Source organism: Crinia signifera, chromosome 4 (assembly GCF_055691185.1).
Source record: "Crinia signifera chromosome 4, ASM5569118v1, whole genome shotgun sequence".
NCBI lineage: Eukaryota > Metazoa > Chordata > Amphibia > Anura > Myobatrachidae > Crinia > Crinia signifera.
The window spans coordinates 322,191,539-322,207,939 of record NC_139220.1 but is presented as its reverse complement, the minus strand read 5'-3'; positions in this window follow the sequence as shown (position 1 = coordinate 322,207,939).

Here is a 16,401-nt window from a genome sequence, read left to right as displayed (position 1 = left end):
TACACCATACTGATAATGTCAGAAGTTCCGTGTCTTAATAACCAGCCAGCTTGCTGCAGACCTTGGCCTAAATTGAATGAAGACAACAATGTGAGCTGTAAAGTGGTCAAAATTGTCTGGAAAAGTCTGGAAATTAATGTTATTGAGGTTAATTTATTATTTATTTACAGTTTCTTATATAGCGCAGCATATTCCATTGCGCTTTACAATTGATACATTAATATTACTCTACGGACAAAAAAAGCAAAAAAAATTCCAAAGCTTCTCATTGCCGCTTGCCAAATCCAAATCCCGGCGACGAATCCAAATCTTCGGGCCCAGAGCCCATCTCTAGTTGAGATGTCGAGTCAAACATTCCTTAAGTGAACATGTACGATTAGGAAGGAAGCCCCCGGTTTCTATGAAGAACAGGTATACATCTCCTACCTGTGTATCAAACTGTATTTTCTACCTTTTAAAACGCTCGTTTTTTAATTTATAGGTCATTATTTGCCATAGTTTTGTCTCCTATTCATTATGAGTACTGTATATGCCTTATTTGCACATGAGATTAGCTCACATCAATTAAACATGCAACAGGTGGCAATTATTGCCTTCATTAGAGAGGGTATAAAAACACCGTCTCATGATACCAGAAGCATCACCTTGATAAAGCTTTTTTAGCGAAACGCGTCGGTGAAAGAGGTTCAAGACACCCACAACTGAATCTACAGCCACCATTCATCCCGGTGACCGGACCAGCCTCTTCAAAAATATTCCCACCAGCCTACTTTCTTGGATCCTACCATCATACACCAGGTAGAGCACCACCAAAACATCCGATGCTCCCTGGTTCCCAGCAACCTCATTCCAGGTAGAGCACCTCCTATACAGCGGACGCTCCCCAGCTTTCTACAAATAAAATTCCAGGTAGAGCACCTATACAACAGCAAGGAGCTCCCTGGATTGGAGACCAATGTTCTCCTAAAGGCTTTCAAATCGGGACATTCTCTAGAGGCATCCTAGGAACGGACTTGGGACTGTGCAATATACTGTGGGTGATTATACCTCTCATACATCACGCATTGTGGTATCTATGTTTTATAGGATATGCTATCCTTAATTTTATAATATATTTTAGTGTGTATTAAAATTTACATATATTATTACCTATACCTGTTGCATGTTTTAGTTTTAGCGCGGTCTCTACCCCTTCTTTTTTCCTGCTATATTGTTTGGGACTGACACCCCAATTTTGAGACCGCTGCTTTGGCCTCACAACTCCTCCCAGGCGCACTCTAAGGTTGCTTTTGTGACCAACACCTCTCTATACCTACTTTTGTCATAAGAGAGCTGCCAGGATGAGTTGTTTTGCCAGCTATGAAAATAGGCTGAATAGGAGACAAAACTATTTCTCCACCTGGGATAACCCAGACATGGAGACCAACACAGTTAATACTGGGTTGAAGGAGGAGTTTACACAATTGGAGAATCTCCTCAAAATTGAATTAAAGCATTGGCTAGATAGTACCAACCTACAAAAATACTGGGATAGGAAAATGATACCCAGGGGATTAAGGTTGTTCAAACCTTCGATTTTTCCGCCTGAGACAGAATCCCAAAAAGATTGGGAAGAGACACTAGATAAATGCTCATTGGAGCTAATGAAAATTGTGATTAAATACAGAAGGACCCAGGCGGAAAAAACGGAAACTGAAATAGAATTATTGAAACAAAAATTAGAAACACATAGAAACTCATCCGAATTTAAAGAGAGAGACACACTGGTTAATGAAAAAATCTGTAAATTGGAACAATCAGTGATAGAGATGAAATGTAAAAAATACCAAAGGGACTTAGATGACTACAAAAACGGAACAGTTAGAACTTATAGAAACAATAATAGGAACAAAAGAAGTGATACCAACATGAGGAATGAAAAAAGAACCTATGAGAAAATTAGAACTCCCTATAGACAAAACAAAGGAGGCTATAGGAAACCTAGTGGGAACTATAAAGGAACACCAATAAGGAGAGACTATAATGAGGAAGATATCAATGGGCGAATGGGGAGACGGAGGGACCACTCCGATCCCCGCCCAACCCAAAGATTAGGCCCTAATAAAAGTCCTCCACCTGAAAATAGGAATCAGGCGAACCCCAGAACCTTAGGAGCCCGCCCAAAAGACAGAGATCCATTAATGAAATCCTCTAAAAATCAGGAACCCAGACATTCAGAGGTTTTTTTAGAGAAAAGACCCTACATAAGAGAAGAGTCCAGAATCTATTACCACAAAGACCATGAGACAGCGAAAAGGGGGAGAAGCGTAGACTCAGAGGAAGAAGAGGGGGGAAAAAGACAAAACAGAAGAATATAAATAAAGATAAAAAGACTAATCAGGAGGAAACAAAACAAACCATATATAATCTATCGTCCAAGGAACTGTCCCATGCAGACTTGTCACTTTTAAACAAAGGACTTAAATATGCACCAGTCTCTACCCCCAACATCTTCAACCTATTTGTTGAGCTAAATCGCTTTATTAGGAGCCTGTGTCGCAAGAGATATTTTGCTAAACAAATTCTCAATAAAAATAGAGATGAGGCTGCTGCTATCATCTTAGACCAAGGCGACCTTCCAGCTCTAAATGCTCTGACCGAGCTTTTAGAAGAGTTTGAGACAGAAACCCCCGAACCCAGGAAGATTTTCGATATCTCACATGACAAATTTCGTGCTAGATTAGACTTTTTTCCCATAAAGTCAAAGGGGTCGAGCGTGGAAACCTTTTACAAAACCACGCTTGACGATTTCAAAAATCTTTGTAAAAAGATAGAACAGGATCCTCATTCTCAAAGAACAAAGTCCAATTTGAACAAAAAAGAGCTACAGGCCCTTAGGAGACTAACCAAGGATACCTCCTTGGTTATCAAGGAGGCAGATAAGGGAGGGGGGATTGTTGTCCAGGACAGGTCCGAATACGTGAAGGAGGCATTTCGCCAATTAAAAGATCCACGATTCTATACAGTCCTGGACAGCAACCCCACCCAAAAATTCGGCCTTAATTTATTACAACTATTGAAGGAAGCTGAACTCGATGGAGTCATTTCCAGGGAGGAACTCTGTTTCCTGTACAATGAACACCCTACCACACCCATTTATTATCACTTGCCCAAAATACACAAAACACTCACTTCACCACCTGGGCGCCCCATAATTTCTGGAATCCAATCACTTTCATCCAATTTATCATTTTATGTAGACTCACACCTTCAGCCACGTGTCTCTACCCTCAGGTCCCATATAAAAGATACTATTCATTTTTTACAGTTAATAAAAGACATCCAATGGAAGGATTCATACTCCTTCCTTACCTTGGATGTCACTAGTCTCTATTCCAATATTCCACATGAAACCGGATTGCAAGTAATTACCCGGAGACTAATTGAGGATGGAGACCTGGGGGAGAGACACCAGAAATTTATAGTTGATTCCATTTCATAGATATTACGCCACAATTATTTTCTGTTTCAGGACACTTTTTATTTACAGGTGATGGGGACGGCCATGGGGACCAGGTTTGCCCCGAGCTACGCAAACCTTTATATGGGGGAGGTGGAACAAAGATACATCTGGGACAGCAAGTTCGGGGCGAACCTGGTCCTCTATGGCCGTTATATAGATGACCTATTTATTATTTGGGATGGGGATCACACTTCGGCACTTTCCTTCGTTGAGCACCTAAATTCTAACCCCTATAATTTTCAGTTTACACATCACTTGGACAGGAGACGGACTACCTTCCTGGATCTGACCGTGGAAACACAGGGCTCCAACATAATCACTTCTAATTTCACCAAAGAAGTGGGCACAAATGCCTATCTTCATTTTAATTGCACCCACTATCCCCCTTGGAAGAAGGGAATTCCTAAGGGCCAACTGATGCGGATATACCGCAACTGTACTATTAAAGAAACGTTCCAAAAACAAGCAAACGAAATGGTAAACTCCTTTACACAGAGGGGATACCCCGAAAAACTAACGAAAAAAGCCCTTGATGAAGTGCTAGCTCTAGATAGAGCAACACTTCTCCAAACCAAACCAAAAAAGTCAGTAGAAAAGAACCAACAAATAACCTACATATCCACCTATAATAGTCACTCAGACGTAATTAGAAAAATAATAGGAAGAAATTACAAAATATTGAAACAGGACCATCTGTTGGTAGATGTAATTCCCCCGAAACCATTATTCGTATTCAAAAAGAATAAATCCATAAAAAGCTCCCTGGCCCCAAGCTTTCTTAAACCGATTATACTAACACTAGATATAGAAGGCCCAAATATGTGGCTAGGAAACCAACCAAAGGGCTTCTTTAGATGTGGCACATCGAGGTGTACCACCTGTGAATATATCGAACATAGGAATTGTCATGATGTAAGAGATAAAGAGGGCACCAGTGTCAAAATTGGCAGTTTTATAAACTGTAACACGAGTTACATCATCTACATGCTAAGCTGTGAGTGCAAACTCCACTATGTAGGACGCACCACGAGAAAGATCAAGGTTAGGTTCCTAGAACATAGACGTAATATCATGAAGCATGTCCTCACACACAGTGTGTCCCGACATTTCCACGAATACCATGGGGGAGACCCAAAGAGCCTCAGATTGGTGGGCCTAGAACATGTCAAGAGGACCCGACGAGGGGGAGATCGATAGAAGACACTGTGCAGACAGGAGGTATATTGGATGTACAAGATGGACTCCATACATCCTGGAGGATTGAATGAAGCCGTGGAGCTAAATATTGTCATCTAGACATCTTGTACAACAATATACCCCTTGTCTTATATATATGTATATTCACAGGAGTATATTATCATCTGTCCCCCCTCCCTCTGATATGACCATGGAACCAGCCACCCCATCCCAGGTTCCACTTTTTCCCTCTTTCCCCTATTCCTTTCAGGAAGTACAAACTGATATATATATATATATATATATATATATATATATATATATATATATATATATATATATATATATACAAATATACATTCTCATTTTTGTACTAATAGTATTTCCAACATGTTGTGAAAACAATTTGTGACTATACTAAATGTTTGATAGCACATCTAATGGAAGAAATTGTATTTATTTATTTATATATTCTTCTCCGATATATGTTATTATTATTGTTATTTATATTACTTCTAATGTTATTGCTATTTTTGCATGCATGCATCTCGTTCTATGTGTTTCTTAAGCAGTAACCTAAGGGTTATATGTCCAATCTATGTTTCTGAATATAACTACACTTTGTTGTGATATACATACCAAAAATTCTGAATATCTATATGTACAACTGCACATGCGTTCTTTGAGCAAAAAGAGATATATCTATAATATGGGAACTAAAAACCTCCTTATTGTATCCTTGAAATAAGGAGGAAGTATAAATCAGTAACACCGTGCACCAACTTAGGTAGGAAGCCGGGAATAAATTTATCCCGTTCTGCAGAACCCGGAAGCACCCTTTCCGCCATATTTGTGAAGGGCATAACGATCCAAGTGATAAGCCTGAACACAGAATATTGATGGAACGAAATGAGGTATCCGGATGTCCGGAAACGGGTCTATGCTGTGCAAATGAATAATGAAAAACTGCTATCTCTGTATCATCGCCGTGGAACGCATGTGCGGTTCATCTAGACCCGGAAATGAGATATCCGGATATCCGGAAACGGGTCTGTACTGTGTAAGTAAACAAACTGTATTTTCTACCTTTTAAAATGCTCGTTTTTTAATTTATAGGTCATTATTTGCCATAGTTTTGTCTCCTATTCATTATGAGTACTGTATATGCCTTATTTGCACATGAGATTAGCTCACATCAATTAAACATGCAACAGGTGGCAATTATTGCCTTCATTAGAGAGGGTATAAAAACACCGTCTCATGATACCAGAAGCATCACCTTGATAAAGCTTTTTTTAGCGAAACGCGTCGGTGAAAGAGGTTCAAGACACCCACAACTGAATCTACAGCCACCATTCATCCCGGTGACCGGACCAGCCTCTTCAAAAATATTCCCACCAGCCTACTTTCTGGGATCCTACCATCATACACCAGGTAGAGCACCACCAAAACATCCGATGCTCCCTGGTTCCCAGCAACCTCATTCCAGGTAGAGCACCTCCTATACAGCGGACGCTCCCCGGCTTTCTACAAATAAAACGGACTCGGGACTGTGCAATATACTGTGGGTGATTATACCTCTCATACATCACGCATTGTGGTATCTATGTTTTATAGGATATGCTATCCTTAATTTTATAATATATTTTAGTGTGTATTAAAATTTACATATATTATTACCTATACCTGTTGCATGTTTTAGTTTTAGCGCGGTCTCTACCCCTTCTTTTTTCCTGCTATATTGTTTGGGACTGACACCCCAATTTTGAGACCGCTGCTTTGGCCTCACAACTCCTCCCAGGCGCACTCTAAGGTCGCTTTTGTGACCAATACCTCTCTATACCTGTGTATCAAAGACCTTGCTAATAACCACCCCATATTGGTGGGACAAGACATCCCCAACCAGCAACAGTCATGGACCACCTTTAGAATGCTTTTGTCTTCAAGCACCATTTGTAGCCCGTTTCTGAAAACTCCAGGCCCCAAGAGAAGGACATCAAAAAGATAAACACATCTTTTCATAGCCACCTGTAGCCAGCACAACTTTCCATGGTGACACAAGTTCAATCGCACTGCATCTAAACTCAGGAGCAACTGCAAACAACTGTACCCTCCTAAAGACATTTTATCACAAATCCCCAAGGAGAGTCAAAGGGTGTTGGTGGTTGCGATGCCGGACCTTCCCATCATGCCAGACATGTGGTGTAGGATTACTTTGGTGACAGCATCCCACATGTCAGACAGTCCTTACCTTCACTGGCAGGGAAAAAAAGGCAGTTTGGAAGCTCCTGTACAAACTGTCTCTATTTTACCTGAGTTGTACCCCTCCAGTGTGTTCTCCGAAAGAGTTTTTAATGCAGTGGGGTACCTGGTCAGTGAGCGGCGTAGAAGGTTGCTTCCGCAAAATGTGGAGAAGATGATGTTCATCAAAATGAATTCTTGAACAAAGGCCAGCAATTGCCTCCAGAGACTACAGAGGGACCTGTGATTGTGGAGTCCAGTGAGGATGAATTAATAATCTGTGAGGATGAGGACATACACACTGAAGGGGGTGAGAAATCGGAGGATGAGGACGACATCTTGCCTCTATAGAGCCAGTTTGTACAGGGAGAGGTGACTTGCTTCTTTTTTTGTGGGGGCCCAAACAAACCAATCATTTCAGCCACAGTCATGTGGCAGACCCTGGTGCTGAAATGATTGGTTTGTTAAAGTGTGCATGTCCTGTTTACGCAACATAAGGGTGGGTGGGAGCAAAGCTGGCCTTTTCCAATTTGATGCCCTAGGTAAGATTTTTGTTGTCGCACTCTAGCAGATGATACCACCACCAAACTTAGCAGCTGGCGCAGGTTTTAAATGGCAAGGGTTGCTTGTTTTCATCGATCCTTGCTGTTTAACCCCCTCGCTGGCAGCAGTGAATATCGCCCTATCTGCTAGCTTCTCTAAACACTCCACGACCACTAACCTTGCTATCGCTCAGTAGTAAATAGTTATTAATATCCAAGCAGGAGATAATTGGGTATATTCAATGCTTTTAGTGAGCTGTGACATTGAACAGTGCCAACAGAAGTTGCAGCTACTGCTGCAGTGCCAGGGCCCCAGTTGGGAAGTTGGGATTCAGGAACAGAACAGATTAGTCTCCGGAGAGTCCAGACGCCAGTAAAGCTGTCGCCCCTAGGTATAGGCTGCCGCCCTAGGCAATTGCCTAGTATGCCTATGCCTAGGGCCGGCTCTGGGTGGGAGGGCCCAAGGACAAATCCATCTTGCACCTTTTTTGTCATTATGCACTTTTTGGGGCCTAGTTTTTAAAACAACCACCCTGTCTGCTGCTACAGTGCCACTCCTAGATGTGCCACACACTTGTGTGGCTTAGCATAGTTATCCAGATACCTCGGCACAACCTTTGCCCTAAAAACAATATTGTGAGGTGTGAGGTGTTCAGAATAGAGTGGAAATGAATGTTATCGTGGTTAATAATAACGTAGGTGCAAAAAAAATAATAATTCAGCGATTTTAGTGAATTTTATGTTTTTTTGGCAAAAAATACAGATACAAAACACGAAAATGGTGGTGTTTTGGAACAGATCCAGATCCAAAACACTGCCCAAGATACAGACCCAAAACGCGTTTCACGAAACACGAAAGTGCTCCCTGCACATTTCTCAAGTTATGTCTTATTCAATAAATGTATCCAGATCATGCAAATAGGGAATAGAAATTGTCAACAGAAAACACGTTCTAATACTGTACATCTGGGGTAGCCAACCCTAGTCCTCGAGAGCTACCAACAGTGCATGTTTTGCAGGTCTCCTCACAGAATCACAAGTGAGCTAATTAGCTCCACCTGTGTATCTTTTAAAATGTGTCAGCGATTAATGAGTGCAGCTGTGCAGCAGCTAGGTTGTCTGGAAAATGTGAACTGTTGGTGGCTCTCGAGGGCTAGGGTTGGCTACCACTGCTGTACATCAATGTGAACTCCTTCAAATTTTTGAAAGTCTATAACCTTTAAGAATAGATGTTATATTGGATTTATATCTCAATAATATATCTTGCTTTTGTTATCCAAAATGTATTACTCATTAAATTATCTCACATTAGATCAACTGCATCCATCATTTTAGAGTGTCCAAATCACCGCTGCTTTGTTAAATAAACAAAAAAAAAGGAAATGAATCAAAAACCCATAGCAGAAAAACATCAGTCCTCGATTCCATACTTCAACTCCGCAAGACATGAAACTTACAATGAGATAAACTTGATCTTAATTTCACTGTTTTAGACAATATTCCAATTAACTTTATTTAGTTAAAATGAACTGTGAAACATCTTTATCTTCATCCAATGTAACCTGATTTAAAATATTAGCGTCCACTCCTTTGAAAGCATTTTAACAGATCTCTGACTATGGATACAAAGAAATCAGCACAAACTGTTCCATTGTAATCAGACTGTTTGCTAGATCTAACACTGCAACTTATACACCATATACAGTAGATACTGTATGGTCATTTCCGGCCCCCCTCCAATCCGGGGGCTTCCAAACAATACAGCGTAAGATAAATCATGCACTCCAATTCTTCCACATGTTGCTGGCCAGTCAACCAAAAAGAAATCAGGAATGCGAAACCTCCTCTCTCTTATCAGCAAATTATAAGCACGGGAAAAACCTATAACAAATATATATGCAACTTCTTTAAAATGTATGGATTGGACAAACAAAAAACTGTAATTATCAGAACAACCACTACAGGTACAGTAAGTTAATTTAGCAATATCCTCAAAAGACAATATACACCGAACAATTCAACCGTGGTCAAAAATACAAACAAGCAAAAATACTGAAATCTAAATAAATAATAAAAAAAAAAAAATAGAAAATCATTGCAAGTATATCCTTTAAATCAACATGCTTGTTATAGTCTGCACGCCTGCAAAAACAAAATAAATATTATTCCTAATTCAAGCAAGGCAGAAGATCATTTTAAACTTCTTGCCAAGTTTTTTCTAACTTCCCTTATTTATTTATTAACAGTGTCTTATATAGCGCACACATATTCTGCATCGCTTTACAGAGTATAGTTGAACATTCACATCAGTCCCTGCCCCAGTGGAGCTTACAATCTATATTCCCTACCACATGTACACGCACACACAGAAATTCTAGAGTTAATTTTTGTTGGAAGCCAATTGACCTACCAGTATATTTTTGGATTGTGGGAGGAAACCAGAGTACCCGGAGGAAACCCACGCAAACACGGGGAGAATATACAAACTCTGCACAGTTAGGGCCATGGTGGGAATCAAACCCATGACCTCAGTGCTGTGTGGCAGTAATGCTAACCATTACACCGTCCGTACTGCCCTGTATATATAACACATGGTGGGGATAGAACCCATGACCTCAGCGCTTTGAGGCAGTAATGCTAACCATTACACCATCCGTACTGCCCCGTATATATAACACATGGTGGGGATAGAACCCATGACCTCAGTACTGTGAGGCAGTAATGTAACCATTACACCATCCGTACTGCCCCGTATATATAACACATGGTGGGGATAGAACCCATGACCTCAGTGCTGTGAGGCAGTAATGTAACCATTACACCATCCATACTGCCTTGTATATATAACACATGGTGGGGATAGAACCCATGACCTCAGCGCTGTGAGGCAGTAATGTAACCATTACACCATCCATACTGCCTTGTATATATAACACATGGTGGGGATAGAACCCATGACCTCAGCGCTGTGAGGCAGTAATGTAACCATTACACCGTCCGCGCTGCCCCGTGTATATATAACACATGGTGGGGATAGAACCCATGACCTCAGCGCTGTGAGGCAGTAATGTAACCATTACACCATCCATACTGCCTTGTATATATAACACATGGTGGGGATAGAACCCATGACCTCAGCGCTGTGAGGCAGCAATGCTAACCATTACACCATCCGTACTGCCCCGTATATATAACACATGGTGGGGATAGAACCCATGACCTCAGCGCTGTGAGGCAGTAATGTAACCATTACACCATCCGTACTGCCCCGTATATATAACACATGGTGGGGATAGAACCCATGACCTCAGCGCTGTGAGGCAGTAATGCTAACCATTACACCGTCCGTGCTGCCCTAATAACTTATGGACAAGTAGGGAAGCAATGGGATAAGCAAGCTGACAGTCTAAAAAAAACAGCATTGTCTTATCAGGTGTTAAATGAAAACCTATTTGTTTTATGATTAAAGGGGAGAACTTTTTTCAAGTAACTTGGCTTACCAGAAGTTAAGAGATAGATAGAAAAAAAAAACTGCATGGTCATTACAACGTTTCCGGGCACCAATATTATTGAAACTCGATTCTGGGGCCTCCATATGACAAATGTAGTCCCATTCTCCGGCTGCCCTTTGGCAGCTACTATGCAGAGCCTGGACAATAGAGGGGATCACCTGAATTACAAGGTGTGTCAGCAGCATAGCTATGCATAAACATCAGCAAATGGTTCCATGTGCTGGTGGTGGGAACCTGGTGGTGGCAGCAAATATACCTGTCCTCTGTGCAGTGGGTGGAGTCAGGATCAGGTGGTTACTGATGGGAAGAGGGAGTCCCCTATTGGCTAAGGTCCCATGAGACCCAAAACTAATCTGTGATCACTTGTGCGGACAGTGAGGTGCATCAGGTCAATGTATACTCTGATTCTGGCCAAATTTGAGATCAGATCATTGAGTGAGAGCTCTTTGGTGCTCCAGGAAAAATAACTATCTGGCTGGGATGACAAGTTTCTCTGTACCATCCGATACTATTTGTTGCAGAAGGCTGAGAGGGAGTGCGTTCCATATCCCTGGGAGGGGCTATAGGGGAACCCACAGTCCACAGAGTGCTCCGGATTCCCCTACAGGGCCAGGGACGAGGTTAAATATACAATTATTTTAATACATTGCTGTAGCAACTGGACCTGGTCCGTAGGACACCAGGACCCCATATGAACAAATTGGGAGAAAACCGTGCAGCAGAAAAAGTAAGTTCTGGGCTACTTTTCAAATGATTTCTCCTCTGTGGGGGAGTTTCTGAACGGTTGTGTATGCATAGACATCCTCTTGCAGTGTATAGATAAGATCCGGCCATGTGTGTGTGTGTGTGTGGGGGGGGGTATTGCGTTAGCCGGGGTGGCATTAACCTGATTGCTAGGCTCCAAATATAGACACAGGAAAACCTTCATGGGGGCAGAGGAGGAGCTGAGATATATACATCACGTGGGCAGTCGCTGGGAAGATTTCCTGCCTAGACCTAGGAGGACTGGTCGCTATCCAAATGTTACGTCTGCCATGGACACTTACCAAATAGAAACAGATTGGGGCTCCATACTCAGCCCTGGACCTCTGAGCCTGGGCTGGCATTGTGAAGTAAGGGGAAAAATGGTATGTATCTTCCCCAATAACCAGCACCAGGCTGAACCAGCATTAATATGCGCCAAACTGGTCCAGCCAGGACTGGAATCTCTTAGACATCCATGATATAGGGTTCCCCCTCCAGAGGGACAAGCAGCCCAATCATCCCAATAAATGTGCAACTAAATCACTAAGCACCAAGCAGTTTCCCATTGTAATGTGGGGAATTTCGGGAAAACTCCCTGACTACCTCTATTCCCCTGATGAACAGGAGACACTGAGCAATGCTGAATATCGCCCCCTTAAGGAAATTGGACTCATCCTTTTAGTATGTAATCTTGATTCGTTATGCACTGGAAGTAAGATGGTTTGATTGATATGCAAATCCTAAAGGTATAGGGAAGGATCGGACCATGCCAGTGTGTTTTCTGTCTATATAAACAGGGCCTGTGAGCCCTGGTATTTGTACATCTACCTGACTTCAATGCTGTAACAGCCCTCTCCTAGAGAGATCTAGGAGAGGGCTCTTTTAAGAGCTTATTTTAGAGCAAATAAACCACCTATTGCCTCCAGACGACCGTCTCCATCTTGCGACCAACAGAATTACTGCAATAATTCCCTTCTCCGGCTGTTCTGTGTAAACTAAGAAAGATTTTTTTGGACAAGACCCTTGTGCCTGCCGCTGCTTGTGGAAGTAGTTCAGTGGTATGTAATTGTACAATAACAAAATAGAAAATACAAAAGATACTGACAATTCCTGGGCGCTGACAAATTCTCTTTTCCTTATATTTCTCTCATTTTACCCAAAAGAGGAAAAGAGATGTGTCTTTATCTCTTTTGGGTAAAATGAGAGAAATATAAGGAAAAGAGAATTTGTCAGCGCCCAGGAATTGTCATTATCTTTTGTATTTGCTGTTCTGGGTATACTGCCCAGTGTCCTCTGAAGTTGTGCTCTGGCAGCTACCGAAGCAGAGGTCTAATCCGTGACCAGTGGGGAACCAACCAATGCCAGTTGGGGGGGGTCAGCAGCGGGTCGATGCACACACTTCAGCAGGTAGTACTCAGGTGCCAGCGTTTGGGCCTGGGGAAGTATCTGTGGTATCAGGCGCCACGTAGGAGGAGTCTGGTGGTGGCAGTGATAACCCCACCCACTGCACAGTGGGCAGAGTCAGTAACAGGTGGTTACTGACGGTAACAGGGAATCCCCTATTGGCCAGGTCCCGTGAGACCAGGAACCGCTATCTGTGGACCCAAAGGGCGTAGACAGAGCGTAAGGGCAGGCGTCCGGTCACACCATCGATGGGCATCCATTACATAGTTGGCTATTACTGATGGCCACTTGCATTATCATCATCGATGGTTGCCATCAATAGTCATCCCTATCACAAGAGCAGCTAGGAGGCTCCAGTAACAGAAACTGACCTGGATAAGTCCCCGAGCAGACACCAGGGGAATGGCTGTGTTTAAAAATGTCAGGCAGGAGCTGATTGCCTGGTGGTTTATCACTCTCCATTTTATCACTTTTGAAGTTTAGTGCATATGGCCCTGTGTGTGGTGATGATACAGACTTCAGTAGAGAGAGGAGAACAGAGAGAAAAATATTAACTAAAGATGAAGTGAGTACATTAAAGGTACTGTAGTGTATAGTATACTCCTATATTGCAACAAAAAGGCCAATTTTTTCAACATACAGTATGTTCTATGTTGCACTGTATGTACAGTTTTTTTCGGGTCATTTTCGGGGTCCACGAGAACATCTATTGCTGTGGCGAGCGAGGCAGAGCGAGTCACCAAGCCAAAGCTCTGAGATGTAGCAGATTGTGAGATGTAGCAGATTGTGAGCCGCTGTGAGATGTAGCAAATTGTGAGCCGCTGTGAGATGTAGCAGATTGTGAGCCGCTGTGAGATGTAGCAGATTGTGAGCCGCTGTGAGATGTAGCAGATTGTGAGCCGCTGTGAGTTGTAGCAGATTGTGAACCGCTGTGAGATGTAGCAGATTGTGAGCCACTGTGAGATGTAGCAGATTGTGAGCCGCTGTGAGTTGTAGCAGATTGTGAGCCGCTGTGAGATGTAGCAGGCTGTGAGCCGCTGTGAGATGTAGCAGGCTGTGAGCCACTGTGAGATGTAGCAGATTGTGAGCCACTGAGAGATGTAGCAGATTGTGAGCCACTGTGAGATGTAGCAGATTGTGTGATGTAGCAGATTGTGAGCTGCTGTGAGATGTAGCAGATTGTGAGCCACTGTGAGATGTAGCAGATTGTGAGCCGCTGTGAGATGTAGCAGATTGTGAGATGTAGCAGATTGTGAGATGTAGCAGATTGTGAGCCGCTGTGAGATGTAGCAGATTGTGAGATGTAGCAGATTGTGAGCCGCTGTGAGATGTAGCAGATTGTGAGCCGCTGTGAAATGTAGCAGATTGTGAGCCACTGTGAGATGTAGCAGATTGTGAGATGTAGCAGATTGTGAGCCACTAAGAGATGTAGCAGATTGTGAGCCGCTGTGAGATGTAGCAGATTGCGAGCCGCTGTGAGATGTAGCAGATTGCGAGCCGCTGTGAGAGGTAGCAGATTGCGAGCCGCTGTGAGAGGTAGCAGATTGTGAGCCGCTGTGAGAAGTAGCAGATTGTGAGCCGCTGTGAGATGTAGCAGATTGTGAGCCGCTGTGAGATGTAGCAGGCTGTGAGCCGCTGTGAGATGTAGCAGATTGTGAGCCGCTGTGAGATGTAGCAGATTGTGAGCCGCTGTGAAATGTAGCAGATTGTGAGCCGCTGAGAGATGTAGCAGATTGTGAGATGTAGCAGATTGTGAGCCACTGTGAGATGTAGCAGATTGTGAGCCGCTGTGAGATGTAGCAGATTGTGAGCCGCTGTGAGATGTAGCAGATTGTGAGCCGCTGTGAGATGTAGCAGATTGTGAGCCGCTGTGAGATGTAGCAGATTGTGAGCCGCTGTGAGATGTAGCAGATTGTGAGCCGCTGTGAGAGGTAGCAGATTGTGAGCCGCTGTGAGATGTAGCAGATTGTGAGCCACTGTGAGATGTAGCAGAATGTGAGATGTAGCAGATTGTGAGCCGCTGTGAGATGTAGCAGATTGTGAGCCGCTGTGAGTTGTAGCAGGCTGTGAGCTGCTGTGAGATGTAGCAGGCTGTGAGCTGCTGTGAGATGTAAAGTTTTGCTAGTTAATGCTTCACTTTTTTTTTCCCCTCCATAACAAATTTTATGCATGAATCATATATCCAATATGTGTGTAAGCTGTAAGCCTCCAACAAGATAAACTTAATAGAAGGATTATTTATCATTTCATAAGTTTATTACTGTATTATTGGCTTAACTAGACAGTTTATAAAAAAAAAAGAAAAAAGAAACATTGGTTAACATCGGTTTTAGAGTACCAATGTTTATGTCTAAACCATGGGTCTTTAACCTGTGGCCCTCCAGATGTTGTAAAACTACATGTTCCAACATGCATTGCCACATTCTTTCCTATAAGAGCATGCCAAAACTGTCAGGGCATGCTGGGACATGTAGTTCCACAACATCTGGAGGGCCACAGGTTGAAGACCTGTGGTCTAAATGATGTTTTGTAACCAATGTTGAAAGACATCATTTAACAGATGGTTTCTTTCAATGTCCCATCCCTAGCAAGGGGAAAGCAGAAAATCACCACCCTCCACTCTATGTGAGCATCGGACAGTACGGCAGGCATGGTTGGCGTCAGAGTACATATAGACCCCACACAGAGTAACGTCCCCTTACCTCTCCCCCACAATGCACTGCTGTAGCCACTTACCTGCATCTCTGTCACACTCTCTAGCGTTGATGACTGATGTGGGCGGGACACAAATAGGAGGGAGAGTTATCACTATACAGGAAGTTGTCTCTCCCGCCTCCTGCATTAATCCTGGTGCGTACACTCACCATGAGTCTAGCCTCAACAAGACGGACAGTCTGCGCTTGTCTGGCACCCCCCAAATCCAGCAGCTTCCCAGAGCTTATACACCTGCGGAGAGCAAGGAGACAGACGTTAGTCATTCCAGACAGAGAAACCTGACGGCGCCACCATGTGGAGAGGCTGTGGGACAGGGCGCATGCTGGCCAGCAGTGCTACTTGATAGTGCCTGCCGGGGGATGGCACTATGGCCATTGTGACACTGGGCAACTGCAATGAGGGGACTGAGACCACCACACCAGGGGTACCCATCTGCCAGATTTCCCGGTGCTAGAAGATATCACCTCCAAGTGCCGGCCTATGGAGAGGGCACCTGTGTGCAGTGTATATGGTGATATACCCGGGTCGGCGGTGCAGTATGGGATGGGTAAGTCCTGGATCTGAT